The sequence below is a fragment of the Ambystoma mexicanum genome, chromosome 6p, assembly GCF_040938575.1.
Source record: "Ambystoma mexicanum isolate Mex_15411 chromosome 6p, UKY_AmexF1_1, whole genome shotgun sequence".
Lineage (NCBI taxonomy): Eukaryota > Metazoa > Chordata > Amphibia > Caudata > Ambystomatidae > Ambystoma > Ambystoma mexicanum.
The window spans coordinates 575,612,730-575,634,620 of record NC_090935.1 but is presented as its reverse complement, the minus strand read 5'-3'; positions in this window follow the sequence as shown (position 1 = coordinate 575,634,620).

Here is a 21,891-nt window from a genome sequence, read left to right as displayed (position 1 = left end):
TCTTATGACACCTTTTCCCCATCCTGCCCGGTAGGATATTTAGAAACTCTATCCCCCCCTTTTCTGACACAAACACTTTCTCACACAATGAGCGACAACGGACTAACACCAGAACCGTTTACCTGACACGCAAGGGTCAGGCAGAGTCAGGCAATTGCTGATAACTACACACACCTGACTGCCCTTTCCCTTCCCCAGAGAGATAAAAGGCGGAGCACGAGAGCACACTTTGAGCAAGGCCGAATGTACGAGGAAGCAGCTATTCCGGGACGGAAGTTCAAACGGAGGAGAAAGGGGGGGGAGACCAGATAGGACGACCAGGAGGGAATAGACCTTGCCCTTTTCAACCCAGACCCGCAAAACCTTTGAGATAGGAAACGTAAGACCGGGAATCGCAGCTGGTGAGTGGTGTGACGGATGTCAGTGGTACATGGGACCCTCACGCACTGAAAGCCAGGGCGGGAGAAGCGGTTGCCATCATGGCACCGTCCTCGACTCTAGTGGCAAAAGAAACGCCAATGAATTAATCACCGCCATTGAGTCGTAAGAAGCTGATAGTGGACCGGACTGTGTTAGGCTCAAGGTTGCAGTGGCAACATTGTATATGAAGAAAGAAGGTAATAGACAAAGGTCTTTTGTGAGTTAACTTGGTACCAAAAACAGAGTGGTCCGGCACCAAGTGGGTGCTCATTCGAAGGACTCTGACTGATACCCCTCTCCTGAACAAGGACAATGAAGCAAGGCTAATATTGTGGGAACTACAAGTACCAAGAGGCCTTAGGGGAGGCCGGCGTGAAGTGTCAAAGTGGTCATACGAGGATCAAGCCAAATCCCTAATACAGTTGAAAGTCTTTGACACGTTGTGGAAGTAAAGTGAAGTCTGACTGGGGGCTCAAGGGAAAGCCTGATTGGGGGCTGCGACCCAGACTTAGGTAAAGGGAAGCACCTAAGGGGTCTAGAATGAAATTGTGAACTGTGGCAAGTGTGAATCCGACAGAGGGATGCAGAGAAAAAGCTAAGGGAAGGAAACCCCTGCATTCTGATGAGCTTCTGAAATTGTGACCTGTTGCAAGTGTGAACCCGACAGAGAGATGCTAGGAGAAAGCTAAGGAAAGCGAATACCGCATTTGTAAGAAAACAAAGTGAAATGTGTGATAAAGGCAAACGTGAACCCGATTGAGGGATGTCTGCGAATTGGGGTGAATAGTGACACACCCATAAACATTGTGACGACAAGCGTGAACCCGACTGAGGGATGTCTACAGTGAAGTTATTGGTCTGAGCCCGACTGAGGGAAGCTATCATTGAGAGAAGGATCAGAGTCCGGCTGAGGGGGATCTAAGGGTGAGGAGTAATCGCCCGAAGTGCATATTAACAGAAGTTGTGTTGTTTACGATATACCAGGCCCTCTGAGGCAAGAGACTTTGCATGAAAGAGACTTGGGCACAGAAGGCCCTGATGAAGAGGAAAGGAACTGTATCCTCGTGGCAGAAAAGCCCAGGAATGTGCTGTGCTCAGGAGTCCTGCCTTGTCCCGTGCTAAAAACGTGGGGAAGGGAGACTCTGACCATAACATTCTGTCTTATCATTTTGTGAACAATTCCTTCTTTTCTTGTGAACTTTATCCCACATGGTTTTGTAACATAGTGGTAAGGATTGGCAATAGTTGTTTTTTAGTAGAGGCCCTTTTTATTTGACTAGACTCCACTAGGACTGTATTATTATTTGATGGTCGTAGCTTGTGTTCACGAGGAGAGGAATTCGCCGACGGGCCCATTGGTCAGCACTCACCCTCTAGAACTTGTAAAACAAGATAGCTGTACCATGTGAGGACAGGGGGTGCAGGATTCACTTACTCCGACACGACTCAATAACGAGGACTCAGTAGTTTGGCAAAAGGAAGTGTGTTTAATGATACATACATCAAAGAGGGAAACAAATGGGAATCAGCTGTAGTGCGATCACCTGTATCGCTCCAACTTCCTCGAACTTCAATTGAACAGAGATTCTTATAGGCAATGTTCGTCATCATTGACGTCTAACTTTACAAAACTCGACATGCAATATAATTGGTTAGGAAAGGTAACTTAAGTATAGGTGTTATATCTGTTTATGATAATAGGGCATGCAGATTGGATAACTCTTATCGGGTGGGCGTCTACGCCCATACCTCTACATCACGCGTGATAGACGTCACTACAACTACGACGTCCTCCTGGTTACAATATCTATAGGACTCCAGATAACTTGGTCCATTGTGATTGGTCAGGTTACACCCTAGACATAAATCCTCATTTTAATTAGCAGCATGCAGAGTGGACACCTAAGCGCCTGGTGTACCAAGTTTCACCCTGCCTCCCTTCCATCAATCAGTATCCTAGGGCTATGTGTCAATTCATTGGCTGGGTATGGCCTTGAGACTGTAGCCTCTTATCAGGAAAAGTTAATGCATCCTGGGTTCTGGATGACATCAGGCGATGGTACTTCTTTGCGCATTGCTGGTCACGTGTTAGTTCACCATGAATCTGCTTCAGTTTCCAGCTTTTAGTGCATTTAATTCTGTGTCGGCCTAGCCACCTGCATGGGCCCCCCCTTATCTTGACCTTCATGAGGCAGGCTGGTATGCTCTGAAGTTGGAGTCTTGTGAGCTGATGCTCTCCTCCCCTTCTCTGGTTGACCTCGATTTCCTAGGCATGAGCAGCTCTTTGTAGAGTTTCGATTCGGTTCCTTCTATTGCCTTTGGCTGAGTTTCGAAACTTGGTCTGTCAGGCCTCTGGCCGCTTGGGTACCTTTCTGCTTTTACAAAATGGAGTCGCACTTGTATAATGTGCCTTATTGAGGTAGATATACGGTTGGCGCTTGCCGCTCTATCTTTTACTAAGCATTGCAAGCAGTATCGATTTCTTAGCATCTTGCGTTTCAAGCCTATTTACACACGTTTAACAAGACGGTTGCTTCCATCTTGTCTCGTAACACTGTTTCCTGGCGTTGTAACATTGTCTCCTCTCTGTGCCTATTCCATTCAATTTTGTAGTTACTCGCACTGGCGTGTTATCTTTGATAGCTGCTCTTGTTCATTCTCGAATCTGTTCAGGCCCTTGTGTCATTTCCACTGGCCTTCCATTAAGGCTTTTGGGGTCTCTTCGTGGACCGTGTGTAGACTTCGTGGACTCCTCATTTCGTATCAGCGGCTGGTATGGCTGTCTGATAGGGTACCGTGCTGCCCAGGGTTGTCTGGTTATGGGTGCTTCAACCGGTATGGATCTTCTGATGTATACTGGGCAGAGTCCCACTGCAGCTCTTTGTAGGTTAATTTGCTCTTCATACGTCACATACCTTGGCGAGTACGCTCCTGGTACCTCAAAATGAGGGGAAGGGGTGCAGGCCATGTCTGGGACCTCCTCTACACTCCCCCCTCTGGTCGGTTCATCAACCACTTCTGCAATCTCCTTTGCATTCATTTCTTTTGCTTCTTCAGTGTCATGCTCATCGTCCTCTGCGTTGGTACATGATGGTGTGAATGTGTGAGCCTTTGGAGTCCATATTTTTATCACTCCCTTCAAACTCCCTGCTGTCTTCACATGTTCGTCTTTGTTCCACATCATTAGCTGACATTGTCCATTTCAGCTGCAGTAGATCCATTTTCCTTCATACCTTCTTTGTTTCTTAGGGTATGTGAACTTTGTTCCCTCTGGCGCAAATTTGTTGCCTTTCACAAAGTCTCTTATTTCTTCATCAGTCAGGTCTGTGGGCTTCCATCCTGGTTCGACATCAATCATTATTTTCATCCCTATGGCCTTCTTCACAGTTTTCTGTCACTGTGTAATGATTATCTTGATTACACAGAATCCTAGCAATACCATTGCTAGTAGAGCTCCCAGAAACGACCCATGAGAATAGGTCTCCAAACCAGCTGTCATCATCTACTTCGTCACTTTCATCGATCATCTGGTTTTTCAGGCTTGTCAGCATGCTTATGGCCTCTGTTAGGGTTCCGTTTTCTTCATTGTGTGATGGTAAATATGTGCAACATGATTCTCCGATTTTTGCACAAACACCTCCATCCATTGCTGTGATCATGTCAAGCACATATCTGTTTTGGAGGGTCATCGGTCTGATCGCGTTGAATCCTTTTATTGTGGTATTGATGGTCTGCAACAACTCCCATCTCGTTATCTGCAACCATTTAGCATTCACTCGAACTTGGATGTGGGGCAGGAGTAGTGTTGTGAATACTGTTGAGGTGAGGCTGAACAGCCTGTGTTCATACCGGATTGCATGGAATGCCTCTTCTGATTTGGGAGAAAAGTAATTTTCCCTCTTCATCCTGGATACCAGTTCCACAGATCTTCTTCTTAGATGAGCATCTGCTTTCGGGAAACTGTCCAATTTTAGGTAATTCTTAGGAATCACTAGTGTGCATATGCCTCCCCAGTTTTTCGGCAGCCTTATGTATGCCTTGGATCCACATGCCCAGTAATGGTCCATAATAACTGCGGTTCCTTGTGTCATTCCTGGAGCTTCAAAGATTTGTCCGCAGTTTTGATTCTCTCCCATCTTCCTTGTGCCATTGTTTCTGAAGCATAATTTCAGGCTCTCCAGTGGCACTATTGCATAACCTCTGTGAATTCTCTATTTCTTCCTTGCCGGCCCCAAGGACCATCCACACTCAGCAGATTACTACTCCGTCTTCTCATTCATCTGGGGAGACCACTGACCCCCTGATCTGCATTTGGCCTCTGTTCTTCCAGATTTGAGCCTCTTCTGCAGTCTTCTCTCGAACGTTCAGTCTCGGGTTTATTTCCCATCTTATCCCTGATCCTTTGACACCAGGGTTCTCGTACCTGATCACATGATTTCTGGTGTGCGCTCAGTTTCTTGTTTTAATGTCCTGGACGTAGCCATCTTCATCCGGGTAATCCTTTTCGTTGGCCCATATCAATGAGGCGTTGTTAGGATTGAAGGACGCTTCAAACATTTGGTAGTTTTCAATAAGGATCTTTATTGTAAAAGGTTCTGTTGATCATATAGGACGACCCCCAGCGGGAGGGACACAACCGTCCCACTTGAGTCCTGCTTCTTCACTCACTTGCACACTAGAACTCCCTACATATGATGCAGTTCTATGTTCTATGGTAACTAAGGTGACAGAAGACAAAGTGAAGGAAATGTTAAAATGATTGAGCAAAGTCCTTGCATATGGATATTCTTGCATACAATTGAGGAAGAATTAAGGTTGATTGAATAGAGCCACCCTTTCTTTATTCCAAATACCTCCTCCCTCGACTAACACTGATGAACCCAAATCCTTCATGACTTGTTTGGGTTCAGAAAACAACGAGGCTCCTTTGCGAACCTTGGTAGGGAGTTTAACTTTAATCCAATCACCCTCCTTGACTTTGAGTTCCCTACAACAATTCATCTGATCATACCTCTCCTTGGATCTAACTCCAGCCTCAAACATTTTCCTTTTCACACTCTCTAGATCAACACCCACCGTTTTTGATTTGCCCATCCAACCTGGACATAAATGAGTATTTGGTTTTCTTCCTTTCAAGATCTCAAATGTGGTCACACCTGTGACGCTGTGGGCAGTTAACCTATACTGGAAAGTTCGTTCCATCACTGTTCTTACCCAATCTCCTCCAGTAGCTACCGCTATCCTGATAGCCTCCATTAAGGTCCTATTAAACCGTTCCACACACCCATTACTCTGGGGATGATATAAAGAAGTATTCACTTGCTCAATTCCATGCTTATCCAAGAACTCTTTGAACTCTTTGGAAACAAGTTGGGGTCCATTGTCGGACAAACACCTCCTTGGAAACCCTTCTCTCCAGAATAGTTGTTCCATAAATCTCATTATGCTATTGCTGGATATGTCCTTGAGTACACAAACCTCTGGCCATTTCGACAATAAATCCATTACTACTAATAAGTAGCTATCCCTTCCACCACCAATGTTAAATGGACCTAGGAGGTCCAAAGCAATTTCATCCCAAGGGGCACGCGGACACTCCCTCACTATCATGGGAACCTTCTGCACCTTCAACCCTTTGTTCCCCTTAACACGTTCCACACAATCATTGACTTGTTCCTCAGTGTCTTTGTCGATACCAGGCCACCAAAATTCAGATCTTACCAAACCCTTAATTCTGGCAAGACCTAGATGCCCAACATGGGCTAACTCCAAAACAGATTTCCTCATACCAACTGGAACAACCATCTGATGACCTTTGTATAAATAGCCATCCTGAGCCCATAGATCCTCCTTTCTTTAATGTTTCATGTACCTGGAATATCTCTGCACTCTCCCCTGGACTTAGGTAGTCATCACCCTCACCACTCGACAATTCTTTCTGGACAGATCTGGATAATGCATCCGCAACCACATTGACCTCCCCCTTGACATGGAGCATGGTATACTGCAGACCTTGCATTGCCGTGACCCATTTCATTATACGCCTTGACACTCCCTCCAAACCACCTTTTGTGAAAATTCCAACCAGGGGTTTATGGTCTGTGCAAATGGTGAATTTCCTCCCCCACAAAACCTTTTAAACTTTTCAACACCCCAAACACATGCCAGGGCCTCCTTCTCAACCACAGAGTATCTAGATTCTGGTCCCTTCAAAGACCTGGATGCAAATGCCACAGTCTGTAAACCTGTCTGATCCTCTTGCATCAGAACAGCACCAAAGCCATAATCACTAGCATCAACGAAGAGCAATGTAGGTCTACCTTCCTCGAATATCTTCAAAATAGGAGCATTGACAATGGCCTCTTTTATCATCATAAATTCTTTCTTACAATGTCCATTCCATTTAAAGGTTACTCCCTTGCGGGTAAGAAATCTCATGTTCATTGACATTTATGACAAGCCTCTGACAAATTTTCCATAAAACTCAACCAGTCCCAAAAATGATAATATGTCACCTTTAGACTTGGGCTCATCCATCCTTTTTATGGCCTCAATGGCTTCCTCTTTGGGTTTGACCCCCTCCCCAGTGATCTCATGGCCCAGGTACATCACTTTGTTAGCTTTGAAAGTACATTTTTCCAAGGCAACCGTGATACCTGCTTCTTTCAATATGTCTAAAACTCTCCTCAACCAATAGTCGTGTTCCTTCTCGTTACTCCCACACACCAGAACATCATCCTGATAACACATCACCCCTTTCTCACCCCCAAGTAATCTGTGCATAATACTCTGAAACACACTTGCATCTGAGACCAACCCAAATGGCATACGAACACACCTAAATAAACCAATTGGAGTGATGAAGGCAGTAAGATCCCTGGAATTAGGGTGTAATTCAACTTGATGGTAGGCCGACTTCAGATCTAGTGTAGAGAACACCTTTGAGCCAGATACCCCACCATCAAATCGTCTATTCTGCTAAGAGGAAATCTGTCTGCCACAACCATGCTGTTCAAATGCCTGAGATCAATACAAAGTCTCAACGACCCATTACTTTTTCTGACCACCACTATGGGACTGACCCACTCAGATGCATCTATCCTTTCAATGACTCATCACTTTCCATTCTCTTGAGTTCCTCATCTACATCCTTCTTAAGGGCAAGGGAATGGTTCGCAACTTTGCAATCTTTGGAACTGCACCCCTTTTTAGGCAAATCACATGAACAAAGCCCTTCAAACACCCCAATTTCCCAGACGGCCTTGCTTGTATCTCTGTAGAATCTCCACCAGCCACAGACATCACCTGCTCGGGATGACTTGCCTCAAGTCTTATCTTCAATTCGGCCTGATCACTCCATGATAACAACTCTCCCCCTTTGTTGGTAACATGCACGTAACCTTTGGACTTCCTGTCCTTAAATTGTAGTTCAGCATCAAAGCATCCTATAATATCTATGGGAATATCTCCATAAGCATTTGCTTTGACAGTATTCTCCCACAAGGTACAACAATTGAATTTGTCCTTCCACACTTCCACACTTATCAAGGTGTAATCACCACCACTATCCATTAGCATGCATATGGGTACTCCTCGAATTACAACCTCAGCATACGGTTTCTGCTTTTTCACCCTGCCATTGATGGCATTCACTGTGAACACAACTTCCCTACCATCCTCACAATATGATTCATCTTCATAACTCGCACTTATTTCATGCACTTGGTTTGATCCAGCATTGAAGTTTCTACAACACCGGGCAATGTGCCCTCTCACACCACACTCATTGCATATGATATGAACAGCAAAACATTCCTTATCAGACGCTATATGCGAAAAACTTCGACATCTAAAGCACCGCCTCCCTGGGAAACCCCTCAAGGGACCCGAATCCTTAGCCATCCTAAGTGAACTTATGTCTCTCGGTATTCCTCTACTGTCCTTTGCGGGAACCCATTGTCGCCACCCTCTGCCAGTTGCAGGCTTATTCTTCTCATTTCTTTTTCCATACTGCACAGAGCGCCTTGGATTCCATGTACCCTGCCTCTGAACAACTTTTGACACCTTTTGCACTGTTCCTTCACTCTCGTCCAACTTGGGTTTACCATTGTTCACAGTATCTGACTGAAGAACCTTAAAGCATTTATCGGTATGTTCCACCATTTTCGCTATCTCGATTGCTCGATCCAATGTGGGGTTCCTCTCTTTCCATAGTTCCTTCCTGATGCCATCATTAGAACATTTGATCATTAACTGGTCTCTCAAGTGCTCGTCCTGACAGTGAGTAAACTTGCATTTCACCGCTAAACCCCTCAGAGCCGTAACAAAATCCTCAATACTTTCACCACTCTTCTGCTCCCTCGTGGCAAATTTATATCTTTCCAATATGATATTCTCCTCCACTCTAAAGTACCTGTCCAATTTCGCTAATGTCTTCTCATAGGGACCAGCATCCAAAATATCAGAGGGCTCTGGCAATCTCTTTAAAACTTCTTGACCTGCAGTTCCCAAACAATAGAATAACAATGCCTCGTTGCGCTCATTGGAGTAATTAGCACCAAACACTGCCAATGCATACTTGTTGAAGCCCTCTTTCCAGTCCACCCATCGCACCCTGGGCTCACCTGGCACCGAAACAAAAAACACAGGTGCAGGCACATTCGCCATGTCTCACTCCAAGCGTTGCAAGTGCAAACTGAAGTTATAAAAGCTACCAGCAACTCGGTTGCCCAGTGGGATTTCACCCACTCACCATAGAGCACCTCAGTACCAGAAGTCAGTAGCAGCTCCCCCAATGAAGTTTCACCTACTCACCATAGAGCACCTCAGTACCAGAGGTCAGTAGCAGCTCCGCGCTCCCCTCCCTCTCCTCAAATCATTTGCGAGCGTACAAGGCCGTCCACGAACCGCCGTATCACAAATCAGCTGATTGCAGCTCCGAGTCGTGGCTCCAATCACCCTGGAAACGGCGCCAAACCAAGATGGCCGCCACGCCTTTGGGTCTTCTCTTCTAGTGCGTGATGACATCATTTGGGAGACACAGGGTCGCACAGGGATCGGCCGTCATGGCGTCCTCAGCGGTGACGCGAGGGAGATGGGATGCGTGCAAGGTAAGTGAGCGCTCTGCAGGCGAACGCTCTGAGCGTTCAAAGATCAGCTCACTGGAATAGCGCTAGGGAGCCAACCGCCGCCCGACAATCCCACTCCTCCAGTCTCCGGATGCGGGACGGCAATACAGACTATAGTGACGAAAGCGCCACTACCATACCTCTCCACTTAGTCCACTTACTCTCTGGAAACCTAATAAACGCAGGGGGGTTACCTTCCGTGGACCACAAAAGCCTCGCTCAGGGGGTCTTGCAAGTGCCTGCAAAGTCCGTCTTGCGAGTGCTTCACACCAGGCTACAGGGGCCGTGTCCGGCCGCCGATAAATCCTCCGAAAGGGGTGGTCCGCCAAGGCACCACTCCGCGGCTAGAACGCCATCAGACCCTTCAGTTGCGCCAGGGGTCGTCCTCAGGAGTCCGCTCCAAATCCTCGTCGCCAAATGTTAGGATTGAAGGACGTTTCAAACACTCGGTAGTTTACAATAAGGATCTTTATTGTAAAAGGTTCAGTTGATCATATAGGACGACCCCCAGCGGGAGGGACACAACCGTCCCACTTGAGTCCTGCTTCTTCACTCACTTGCACACTAGAACTCCCTACATATGATGCAGTTCTATGTTCTATGGTAACTAAGGTGACAGAAGACAAAGTGAAGGAAATGTTAAACACTTGAGGGTTGGCAGATAAAACATTAGATGCACTGCACATCCTAACATGTGTCTCTTCCCATAAATTGTCCTCTGGTGTTGCACATTGCTATGAAGATCTTGGATTTTCCCATGCTGTATAGTAGGAGTGCACAGACGAAGCATTCTCCTTCTGACTGCCTTCGTCCTACTTCCTTCATGTGTTGGTACCATATGTTGTTTCTGAGATGGGCTGTGCTGTCCAGGTAGTCATTAAGTTCATTGTTATCTTCATGCAGGCTTCTCTTGATTCTCAGCGTTCTCTGTAGTTTGCTATGATTACGTCTCTGAATGCATCTGTGCTGCATTTCCACTTCGGCTATCTCGATGGAGCAGGCTGCCTCGACTGCATCGCTGTGGTAGGAGGAGGATTTGTGCTTCCTTTCCTTCCCTTTTGCAGTCTGCCATAAACTTCCCATAACCACCATTGGTTCATCAACCTCCCAACTTGTGGCTGTGTTGTAGGCCTGCGGCTTGTTCCTTTCGTTGGAGCAGTTGTGCTTGCAGTTATAGTTTCTATAGTTCTGTTTTTCAGCTCCTCGTGTAGTTTCTTTGCTTGGACTATGAATGGGAACAAATACTCTGTTAGCATGTGGGTCTTCTCTGTGAATTCTTTTGTGCCAATTCTGTTCTTTTGAGGGATCTTGCTATTCCCTCCTTCTTTGGCATTTCACTTGGCTTTTATCGGTTATCTCCACTATTCTCTGGAATTGAAAGTTCGGCAGGCAGTATCTCCTTCTCTGCTGCCTTCGTTGGAGGCCTTGTAGCCATTGACACTTGCCCTTGTTTGTGTGCATTCTGCGTGTGGGTAGCGTGCCGTGGCCAGTGCTACATTGTCATTCATTCCGTGCTGACCCTGTCTCCAGCCTTTTCTCTCATTCATCACCTCATGTGCATACGTATTGCTGCTAATTACATTCAAATTTAAGTCATTTGCTTCATCATTAGAGTTTCTTGGAACTGGAATCACTATATAGGGTCTGGGTGCTCTTGTAGGCCACTGACGTTCATTATCCAGTGGGTGTACTGATAGGGGGACACTTTGTGCACCAATAAAGAAAGCAGTTCTGATTGTTAATAATAGAAAAACAATTATGATCACTGTACATATGCACATAATCGTTCTGAGTGAAAGTTTGCAGCATTTTCTTCCAGGAAAGTGGGGCGCCCTTCTGTTGGGGTAAAACCAAGTTACTGTTCTGGGCCCCCATTTCGAATGAGTTCATAGTCAGTTATTAATTTCTTCTTTTGCTCTGGTCTCGTATTTCGAGAGTTTGTTACTATTAGAGGTACGAGTGCTTCTCCAATGTCCCCCCTCACGTGAGTGATGAGGGTAGTCTCTGGGTTCTCAGTACAGTTCCTGTGCTAGACTAAGGAAAAGGGTTAGGCTAGCAGTACTGATACATCACATTTATTTTATGCGTATCTAAAGTAGGTGAGGTCCCAGTGGATGCCTCGAATTTGCCTTGGTCCTGAAGACATGCTGGTGACAGTTCAATGTGAAAGAAGAACTGAAAGGACTGCTACAAATTGCACAAAAATGGAATGCTGAAAAAATAAAAAAATAAAAATAAAAGTGAACGTGTGGCAAAAATAGGAAAAAATGAGCTAATCGTACAAAAATAAAGTTGTAAAAATAGGGACAAAAATAAAAATAAACATGTGGAAAAAATAGAAACCGAGTCAAAATCGCAAAAATAAGATGTTCAACAGGAACAAAAATAAAAGCAGAAGTCAATATATGAAAAAATAGAAAAAATGAGAAGGATGCAGAACAGGAAAAATACGATGGCGAAGTTCTTGTTTCTGTTCCTTTCGTTCGGTCTCTCGGCGACAAGTTGAGGAACAGTGTCTCTTTTCTCTATCTGCTCCACGGTGAAACAATGACGACAAAGTTCTATTTTGGATTTTCTGCTTCTAAGGCTCTCCTCAGCAGTGGATGCCCATAATTGCTTCTTATTTGCGCTATGATAGCCCTCAGGAGCCTGTTTAATTGCACGTTTTTTGCTGGATCTCGGAGGAATGCGGGTATGTCAACATTGCTGGGTCTACCCACTAGTTCTGGAAAGTTTTCAATGAGGTGGAAGAAAACACGATATGCATATTGGCTGTCTTCTGGTGTTAATGACATTTGCTCTGATTTTCTAGCCTCTAGATCAGAGGCCTTTCTTGCAGCGTGAACAGTCTTTGTCTCCTCGATCTGTCCCTCGGCTAAAGGTCTCACTGGAATCTCCTTAGGAATTTTCGCTGGAAGTTGGACAGCTCCACTTGGAGCATTATTCCATGGAGAAGTGTGCCCATGTTTGGGGCGTTGGCCGGATCTCTAAGGAAGGTGATGACGTCTACATCTGCAGGTCTTCCTACCATTTCTGGATAATCTGTGACTAATCTAAACAGGACATTCTGTGCCAGTCGGGTGTCCTCGGGTGATAGGGACATTTGCCCTGTTTGGTTGTGTCCTGATCACAAGCTTTTCTTTTGATTCGCACAGTCTTTGCACATTCCTGATGCGTGGATCCCTACCAAATAATAAAATTTAGTCCACAGCTGGTTTAGTTGAGCTAGGTTTCTTGGATCTCTGATATACGTGTGTGTATCAGTAGTTCTCCCGACTAGTCCTGGGCATTTCTCGATTATTTGGAAGAACAAATTAAAAGTAAGCTCATCAATGTCTATTGGCAATGGAAGCATTTGTGTCCCTCTCACTATGCTCGGGTAACTCTGCGAAGACCTCTGCATTGACGGTTAGCAGTTGCCTGATTACCTTTTTGTTGGCTGGATCTTGAATAAAGTCTGTGACACTGGCTCCTCTCCCTATGTGTGACAGGTATGATAACACCACAAGTTGAAAGTAGGTTAGCACTTGAGATTCCTGCTGGAATGTACCATGAATTCTGTGATCAAAGTCTCAATACTGATTGCTTCCGGGTACTGAGTTCACTCTCAGGCAAAATCTTATTTCCTGCTTATCAGAGTCTTTGGGCTTTTTTTTTTCAATGCTTTGTCCAGCTTCAAATGCTCATATGAGTAGCCTGTAGGCTTTTTTTTCAATGCTTTGTCCAGCTTCAAATGCTCATATGAGTAGCTTTGGATGTGCAACTCTCTTCTCTTGCTCTGTAACTTTGGCTGTACTGAATGTCCATATCATTGTCTTTTTTTATCACCTTTCACTTGATTTGAGGAAATGCCTTGTTTTGAAAGCCACAATTTATCAGATTCCTTTGCCACTGTTTTGCTGCTTATGCGTCCTTCTTCCTCACCATGAATCTTGTCTGCACGTGCTGAGGTTCTTCCCCGTTGTCTGTGGTTTCTTTGCAGTTGGATGCAGCAGGAGGGCTCTCTCCTATGTAGGGTTTGATGTCATTTATGAAGATCCATGCCCTTCTGCCCTGGAGCTTGTCGGCGGAGGGGGTGCAGTCTTCTACAATGAAAGGGCCATTAAATCCTGGCTCGTCCCACCTTTTCCTGGTAAAGTTCTTCACCAAAACGCTGTCACAAGAGAAGACGAGGGCCGCATGTACACCTTGTTCGGTGTCTGCTTCAGCACTTCCTGCTGCGTTTTGTGCTGCGCCACCCCCTTTTTGCCGTCGCTGCAGTTGGCACTGGATGTCAAACAGTTCAGGTACTTTTGCATCTCTGTTCCCAGAATCTCCCTAGTCAGCTGGGCATCACAACTAGCTCTATCTCTGGGGGTTATAGGGGTCCTCATCCTTCTGCCTGTAACTATCTTGTGCGGCGTGAGATTATGGTCGGAGCCTGGTTGGTTCCGAAGTGCATATAATGCCAGTGGTAGGCAGTGCAGCCATCCCTTTTTTAATGTGAGCTTCAACTTGGCTCTCCTCTCTTTAAGCAAGCCGTTGATCCGTTCACATATCCCATTCCCCTCTGGATGATACGCCGACGAGAACTTGTGCTTTATACCAAGCAATGAACTAATCTGTTCGAACACTGAATTTACAAGTGGGCCCCATTATCTGATCTCATTACTTTGCACACCCCCCATCTAGGGAACACTTCCCTCACCAGGAACTTAGCAGCACAGGCAGCGTCGGGGTGTGTACAGGGGCCTGCTTCTATCCATCTAGAGAAGGGACACACCACCACAATTAAATACCTGTACCCATTGCACACTTGAACCATGTCGACATAGTCGATATGTAAGTGCTGGAATGGTCCATTTGGTCTGGGAATGATTCCTCTCACTACTTTTAATGTGTGCCCAGCGGTGAATTGCTGGCAGATAATGCAGTTCACCATGAAAAATGCAACACGCTCCGCTAAATCCGGCGTGAACCAGTCTTCTGCGAGCGTTGCAACAAGATTTTCTTTTGTCATGTGGATGGGGTAGTGCAGTTGTTCTAATGCTACCTTTAGGAGGGCGACAGGCATTACTTGTTTACCAGTGCTGTCTTGCCTCCACAGCCCGTCAGAGGGGTTTAAAGAACACCCTCGACACTTCCATAAATTCTTCTCCTCTTGTGGTGCCTCCCCCTGGAGCTCCATTAGCTGGGTCTGCCCCATATTGCTATAGGCCTCCGGTGTGGCTCGCGCTACCATCATTCGTTCATGGGTACGTGCCACCTCCACGTCCATGATTGTTTCAGTTTTGGATGCCATGCGCTTGGCTTCCGTGTCCGCTTCATGATTTCCGCATGACACGAAATCTGTCCCCTTCGTATGAGCAGCGCATTTCACGACCGCTATGCCCAATGGGATCTGTAGTGCTTTTATCAGCCTGTCCAATAAGGCTGCATGTTGCACTGGTGTGCCATCTGCTCGGAGGTAGCCCCTCCTTTTCCAGCGTGCTAAGCCTGCGTGCACTGTGGATGTCACATAGGCGAAGTCAGTGTACACCGTCACTTCCTGGTCTGCATGATTCTCAATGGCGCGTATCAATGCCAACAGCTCTGCAGCTTGTGCCGAATAATGAGATGGTATTCATGCACTAACGAGTACTCGAAACTCCCCATTCGCTAGATGTTTTATCACGGCAACGCCTGTATACCTTTATCCGTCTTCTTGGTCGATTCTTGAAGACCCGTCAATAAAGACAATCTCCCCACTCGCCAGGGCATTCTCTTTTACCCTGGGGATCTCATCATAGAATTCCTCATAGTTCGCACAGTCATGTATAGGTTCTTTCTCTGTGACTGGTTCAGCTATGAATGTAGCAGGGTTCGCAGTTTTACATCGCACTATTTTGATCGATGGGTTGGAGATAATCACCTCATAGGCGGATGCTCTTTGAGATGTCAGTGTCCCTTTGGCTTCTCTAGTATGGCAAACAGTGAGTGCTCAACATACAATGTCATGGAGCATCCCATCACAATGGACAATGCCTTTTCGAAAGCGAATGCGGCTGCAGCTAGGTTTTGTTCGCATGGGAAGTGGCCCTTCATGACTGGGTCCAGATTCCCGCTGTAATATGCTAGGGGCTTGTACCCCAGTGAGGTTCGCTGCACAAGCAATGCCGTCATAAAATTACCATCGGAGTGTGAGAACAGGTAGAATTCCTCTGCATACTTAGGAATCCCAAGGACTGGGGCTTTACAAATTGCCCCCTTGAGTTCTGTAAACCCCTTTTCCATTGCCTCAGTCCATTCGATATCTTCCCTCGTTGTCTGGGCCTTTTTTAGGGCCTGAAGCAAGGGCGTGGTGTATGAGCTGTAGTCAAAGACCCATGCTCTGATGTAATTGCACATGCCTAAAAAGCTTTGCATCTGTTTTATTGTGCGCGGCTTGGCCGTGTTCATGATGCTTCAGCCCTTTCTGGGGTTACCTTTTTCCCTTCATGAGAGATCAGTTGGCCTATGTATAACATTTCTGGCTGACAGTACTGCAACTTCTCCTTATCAACCTTGTATCCCTTCTCAGCCAGTATAGTCAATAGCTGCACAGAGTCATGCCTGCATTGCTCTTCAGTGGTGCTGCAGATCAGAATGTCATCTACATACTGCAAAACAACACTGTCCACCGCAATATTGCTTAGGTCCATCCGCAGGACTCTGTTGAAAATGGATGGAGACTCACAGTACCCCTGTGGCAACCTCGTACTTTTCAGGCGCATTTGTCTGAAAGTAAATGACGTTAGGTCTTGAGAGTCACTGTGCAACGGGATTGAGAAGAACGCATTTTTCAAATCGATCACCGTGAAATATTTTGCCTCAGTGGGTATGTTGCACTGAATTGTGGATGGATTAGGGACTAGAGGGAATTCGGCTTCAACTATATCGTTTAATGCTCGTAAATCTTGGATTAAACGCCAAGACCCTCCTTTTGATTTTTTGACAGGGTAAATCACTGTGTTGCAAGGTGATTCTGATATCACTAGGATGCCCTGCTCCATCATGGTGGAGATTGTCTTCGCTATTCCTTCATCTGCCACTCTGGACATGGGATATTGTCGCGCTCGTGGTAAAATTGCTCCTGGTTTCAGTTTGATTTTCACTTCACCCGCCCCTTTCAGGAGACCTATATCATACGGCCCGGTAGTCCATACTGCGGCAGGCACTTGGGTCATGTCATCCTCAAAGTATTCTGGGCTTACCAGTGCCAACATCATTCTCTGTGGCACCTCTCGTTTGATCATTTTGACCCAAAATATGAGACTCACCTCCACCCTTGTCTCTTCTAGGTCAGGGTGTTCTTCAAACAGATCGTCATCGGTGACGTCAGTCACTCGATACCCTTCTTCAATGGCAAAAATCGCACACCATTGTCTGCCTTAATCGTCATATCCTTCAACCACTACCACTTTTCCTCGCACTGCGGCAGATTGTATTACCAAGGGAAATACTTGTCCCTCCTCTTCCTGCAAGGGTATTCTCGGTCTGAATAGAAACTCATCAGGGATTCTCATAGTTTTGTCTGCGAGGCCTGGCAATCCCGCCATGAGCACCCGCATGCCATATGCAAAGACTTCTGGTTCTAACGGTATAGCTCTCATAGCTATCCATCCTGAGTATGCTCTGATCATTTCACACACATTTGAATAATGCATTCCTGGGGTGAAGCATACTATACCATACCTGGTAAACAAGATGGTCATGTTTAATTTAGTTATCAGGTCCCGACCCAGAATATTTACTGGGGTCTGGCGTGAATATAATAGAGGTACATTCATTTCACGCTCTCCCACTGAGACTGGGAGGGCATCTCTAAAGGGAACTCTACTATGAGCTCCAGTGAAACTCTGGGTATCTATGGCCTCACCGGACAAGGAAAATTTGCCTTCTCGTATGCACGATCGCGTTGCAGTCGTGTCAACTAGGAAGGAATATTCTTTACCCCGTATGGTGACATTCACCCTAGGTTCCCTATTAGGGTCTGGTGTCACTGATAGGATAGAACACATCAGAGTCTCCCATGAGCTGTCCTATTTGATATATAGGTTCGGTCCACTGTACACTTGTGGGTTTCCCCCATTTCCAGGGTTGATTCCCCCTCCAGGATTATTGCCCTGAGCCATCTGCGGCAGTGCCTGCTGGGGTTGTCCTTGTGGCATATTCCCCATGTTCGGTGGTTGAACCACCTGCTGTGCACCTTGCTGCAAGCCTGCCGCCTGCTGCTGCACTGTGTAATTTTGGGCACCGCCCTGTTGTGGGATGGCAGGTTGATTTGCCATGCCTGCCCCCATCCCTTGGTTATTTTGCCACATGCCATGACTTCTGCACATGCGCGCCACGTGTCCAGTCATTCCACACAGCCAACATACTGGCGGTGGTCGGGCCATCTGTCCATCTGGCATAGTTGGATTGCCCATCTGTGTGTTCTGGAAGCCACCATGAACATTCTAAAACCCTCCTTGGTTACCTCGAAACCCTCCCTGATTACTCTGCCATCCTCTATTTCCAAAACCTCTTCCCCTTGGGTAAAATCCCATGCTACCTTGATTATTCTGCGATGGGTTAGTCACTTGCTGTATGCTTGGTTCGGCCGGGCTGGTGAGCATTGTTCCCTCGAGAGCATACTTTGAGAGCTCCCTTTGCACCAGCTTTGCCTCCTCCCTCTTACGCGTTGCCTCCTTTTTCCGATTCTTTTCCTGTAGCAATCTACAATAATGCGCGATTGTCAATTGTATTTCGGCCCATGTTTAGCTTCTATTCCTACCAATTTCTTTAGCTGTTTTTGCAATGGTTCTGGTAACCCTTGGCACAATATATGGTAAAATACAGGGATATATTTCGTCCAAGACTCATGCGTTTCGAGTACCCACGCGTCTTGAAAATTTTGGATGTAAATCAACGTATCCTCAGATTCCTTCATTTTCCGAGTCATTATAGCTCCCATATCAGAAGTGTCTGGATATAGTGTACGCGGGGCTTTCCACAATGCTGCCCTACAGTTATTAAATGGTGCTCCTTCATGGGAGGTGTCAGTTATGGTTACCCTAGGGTAGTCTCCGCCCTTTTCCACACGTCGTCTGCTCTTTCACCCAGTATAGCAATTAGGAGCCCCTTAATGACCCCTATGGCTAGGGTGACACCCCTGTCATTTTCTCTAACTCATGTATCCACTTTCCAGCTCCCGATGTCAGCATTGGAAGCTTATTTTTAAGATTTTCTCGGTCCATGTGTGGCCATGGAATATATTGTGGTCTTGCTCCCCCCTTTTCTAGTAACGGGAATTGGAATGCACAGTCCACTTTCTCTTTCCCCATAGTTCTCAGGTCTATCGCCGGGGTTACGTTCCCGCCTTGCCGTCTACCTGGCAATGCCCTTAACCTGTCTGCATAGGCAGGCGCCGATGCCCCCCTCTGACCGTGGGGTGTTTCTTCATGTCTGCTGGATTGTCCAGCGGACTTCGGTGCCCTACTTGTGGACCCTCTAGCATCCGACCAGCGTACCTCTCAATCCCTTGGGAGCCGTTTTATGCACCGTCTCCCTTCGTCATGTGCCACTTCTTCCGTTTCCTCACCAGAGTCAGATCCTGAATACTCCCAGTTTACACAACTTCTTGCATCTTCTTCATTCTGCCCAATCTCTAGCTTGTCTAGGGACAGTCCCCTGCTCCCACTACTTCGGGTGACATCCTCAGTGTCATATAGCTGAGTGCTCTCTAAGCGCTCATCCTCCCGTCCCCCTTGGGAAATTAGTTCCAGTCCCATCTCATCATAGATTTTATCAACCGTTTCCCTGATGCTTCTGGTGTCGAAGTCATATTCAATATTTGTCCCATTTGTACCTGGTACCGCATCGATGGCAGGAAAGAATTCTTCTATGTCTTCCCATTCTACATCAGGATTGGGTTTTTTAACTTCCCGTTGTAAATATTCTAGATCTCGTGCCCTCTGTCTGTACTTACGTTCTGCTTCCTCATCTATTTCCTTTCGCTTCTTTGCTTCTTCTCTAGCCTTATCTACTTCCCTCATCCGTTCATTTCTACGTTCCTTTGCCCTTCTACGTTCCTCGTCTTCTCGCATCTTTACTTTCCTTTCGTGCACTCTCCGCATAGTCTGCCTGTACTTCTCATAGGCAGCGCATTATGTGCGACTGAGCGGTATTCCTTGCTCTTCGCGATATAGTTGTTCTCGCCTCAACCTATCCTTCTTTCTTACCCTCTCTTCTCTCATGTGCTTTTCTTTCTCTTTTTCCTTTCTCAGCACCTCATCAGACCATTCTCTTGGTCTTATGTCATCGCTTCCTTTACCATCAAGTTTTAGTAATATCTGACCTCCCATCCACTCGTCCTTCGCGAAGGCTAACTTGCTACTTCATTTCTGCTTCTTTCCCTCTCTCTCAAGAGATGCACAACTCTGTGCCTGATCCTTTCCTTCATCACCGCGTCTCTCCTTGTCCCTCGGGACTACGGAGGCAAGATTACTTTCCTGCTCTTTTTCTTTGATGTCGTCACCACTGCATGCAGGCGACTCATATGCCGGGTTGCTGTACCTCGTGGCTGCCTTAAATTCTCTTAGCGGGTAAAGACCCTCTGACTTACTCCCTTCGATCACTGGTTTGGGTGGGGCAGGTGGCGCGGTAGGCGTCTCACCCCCCTCTGTACATACATTTAATATCCAATCTGCGGGTGGTTCTTCCACCTTCGTTTCTTCAAACATTTTCCACAGTTCCAGCACAGCAAGATGTTTCTCTAGCTTTTTGCCGGTATATGTGGCATGTATGAAGGTGGTCATGTGCTGTAAACCAGCCTTAGAGAGTGACCCATTCTGGGGCCACGGCATAAACATCTTATTTGTGGTGCCCTTAACCCACTCCTGGCTATATTTCTTCAGCTTTGTTGCATGCTTGGGCAGTTGCTTGCATAAATGTGCAAGCGGGGTAACTGCCTCCATTCTTAATTTTGTCACCAACAATAATTATACAGTTCTTTTAATCTTTTAATAGTATGAGCGAGCACCAAATACGCAAGCTCCAATCCAATCTTTTCCCGCCAAATTTTATACCAACAATTTACTCAAAACTCATCAATTCAGTGGCGATTCCCTCTCAGTTACGAAATCGCGTAAATCCAAAATGCATTTTAAACAATCACCAATACAATTATTTTACATTCGACATACAACAGAACACATATGACAGATGTTTGACAGACTAGACAGACACCAGCTGGTCATACGTATACCTGCCTTCTAATTAATACCCCGTCATGGGACTTGAATGAACCCCCTTTATGACGTCTTTAAACGTCATCGTAGCCTAAATTGTCCCCCCACTGTGGGCTCTGGGTTCACGTTCCTTCTGACCACTCTTTAAAGTGCAGGAACAAGGTGAATCTTTACATTTTTGCTCAGGTGCCCCCCTGGTATTCCTTACGTTTTATTCTTCTCGGGTGCCCCCCCGGTATTCCTTACGTTTTTACTTCAGATGCCCCCCTGATATTCTTTACGTTTTTTTTTCAGGTGCCCCCCTGATATTCTTTACGTTTTTAGTACAGGTGCCCCCCTGATATTCTTTACGTTTTTATTTCAGGTACCCCCCTGGTATTCCTTACGTTTTTACTTCAGGTGCCCCCTGATATTATTTATGTTTTATTTCTTATGCTAGAGTCATTACCTCCTATATATATACAGTCTTCTCTACTTCTATTTTATTGTTTCATCACCACCCTCTGTTACCTTTCCCTTACTGGCTCTAATACCTACACGACATTTGCCAAAGTAACAAGTTTTATTGCTTTACTCACCGATCGCATTGTTTCCTCTCTGGAACTTTGGGATCACCACCCCTTCCTCTTCCTGCTTTTAATGTTTTCGTCCGATCCGCTGCCCGTGGGAATGAGACTCACTGCAGATTTTTTGAAATTTTACTCTATCATTGTCCACGGGAAGCTTCTCAGTCTACTCAGCCGGAATGGCGTAAGAACTCGTGATCTTACCGAAGGCCCAGAGTTACTTTGTGCCTTCGGTCTAAGGGCGTCTTACACTATATCAAACGATAATCTATAATCGATAGCAGGAACCATCCTCTGCTACCAGGTGTTCACGAGGAGAGGAATTCGCTGACGGGCCCATTGGTCAGCACTCACCCTCTAGAACTTGTAAGACAAGATAGCTGCACCATGTGAGGACAGGGGGTGCAGGATTCACTTACTCCGACACGACTCAATTACGAGGACTCAGTAGTTTGGCAAAGGGAAGTCTGTTTACTGATACATACATCAAACAGGGACACAAATGGGAATCAGCTGTAGTGCGATCACCTGTCTCGCTCCGACTTCCTC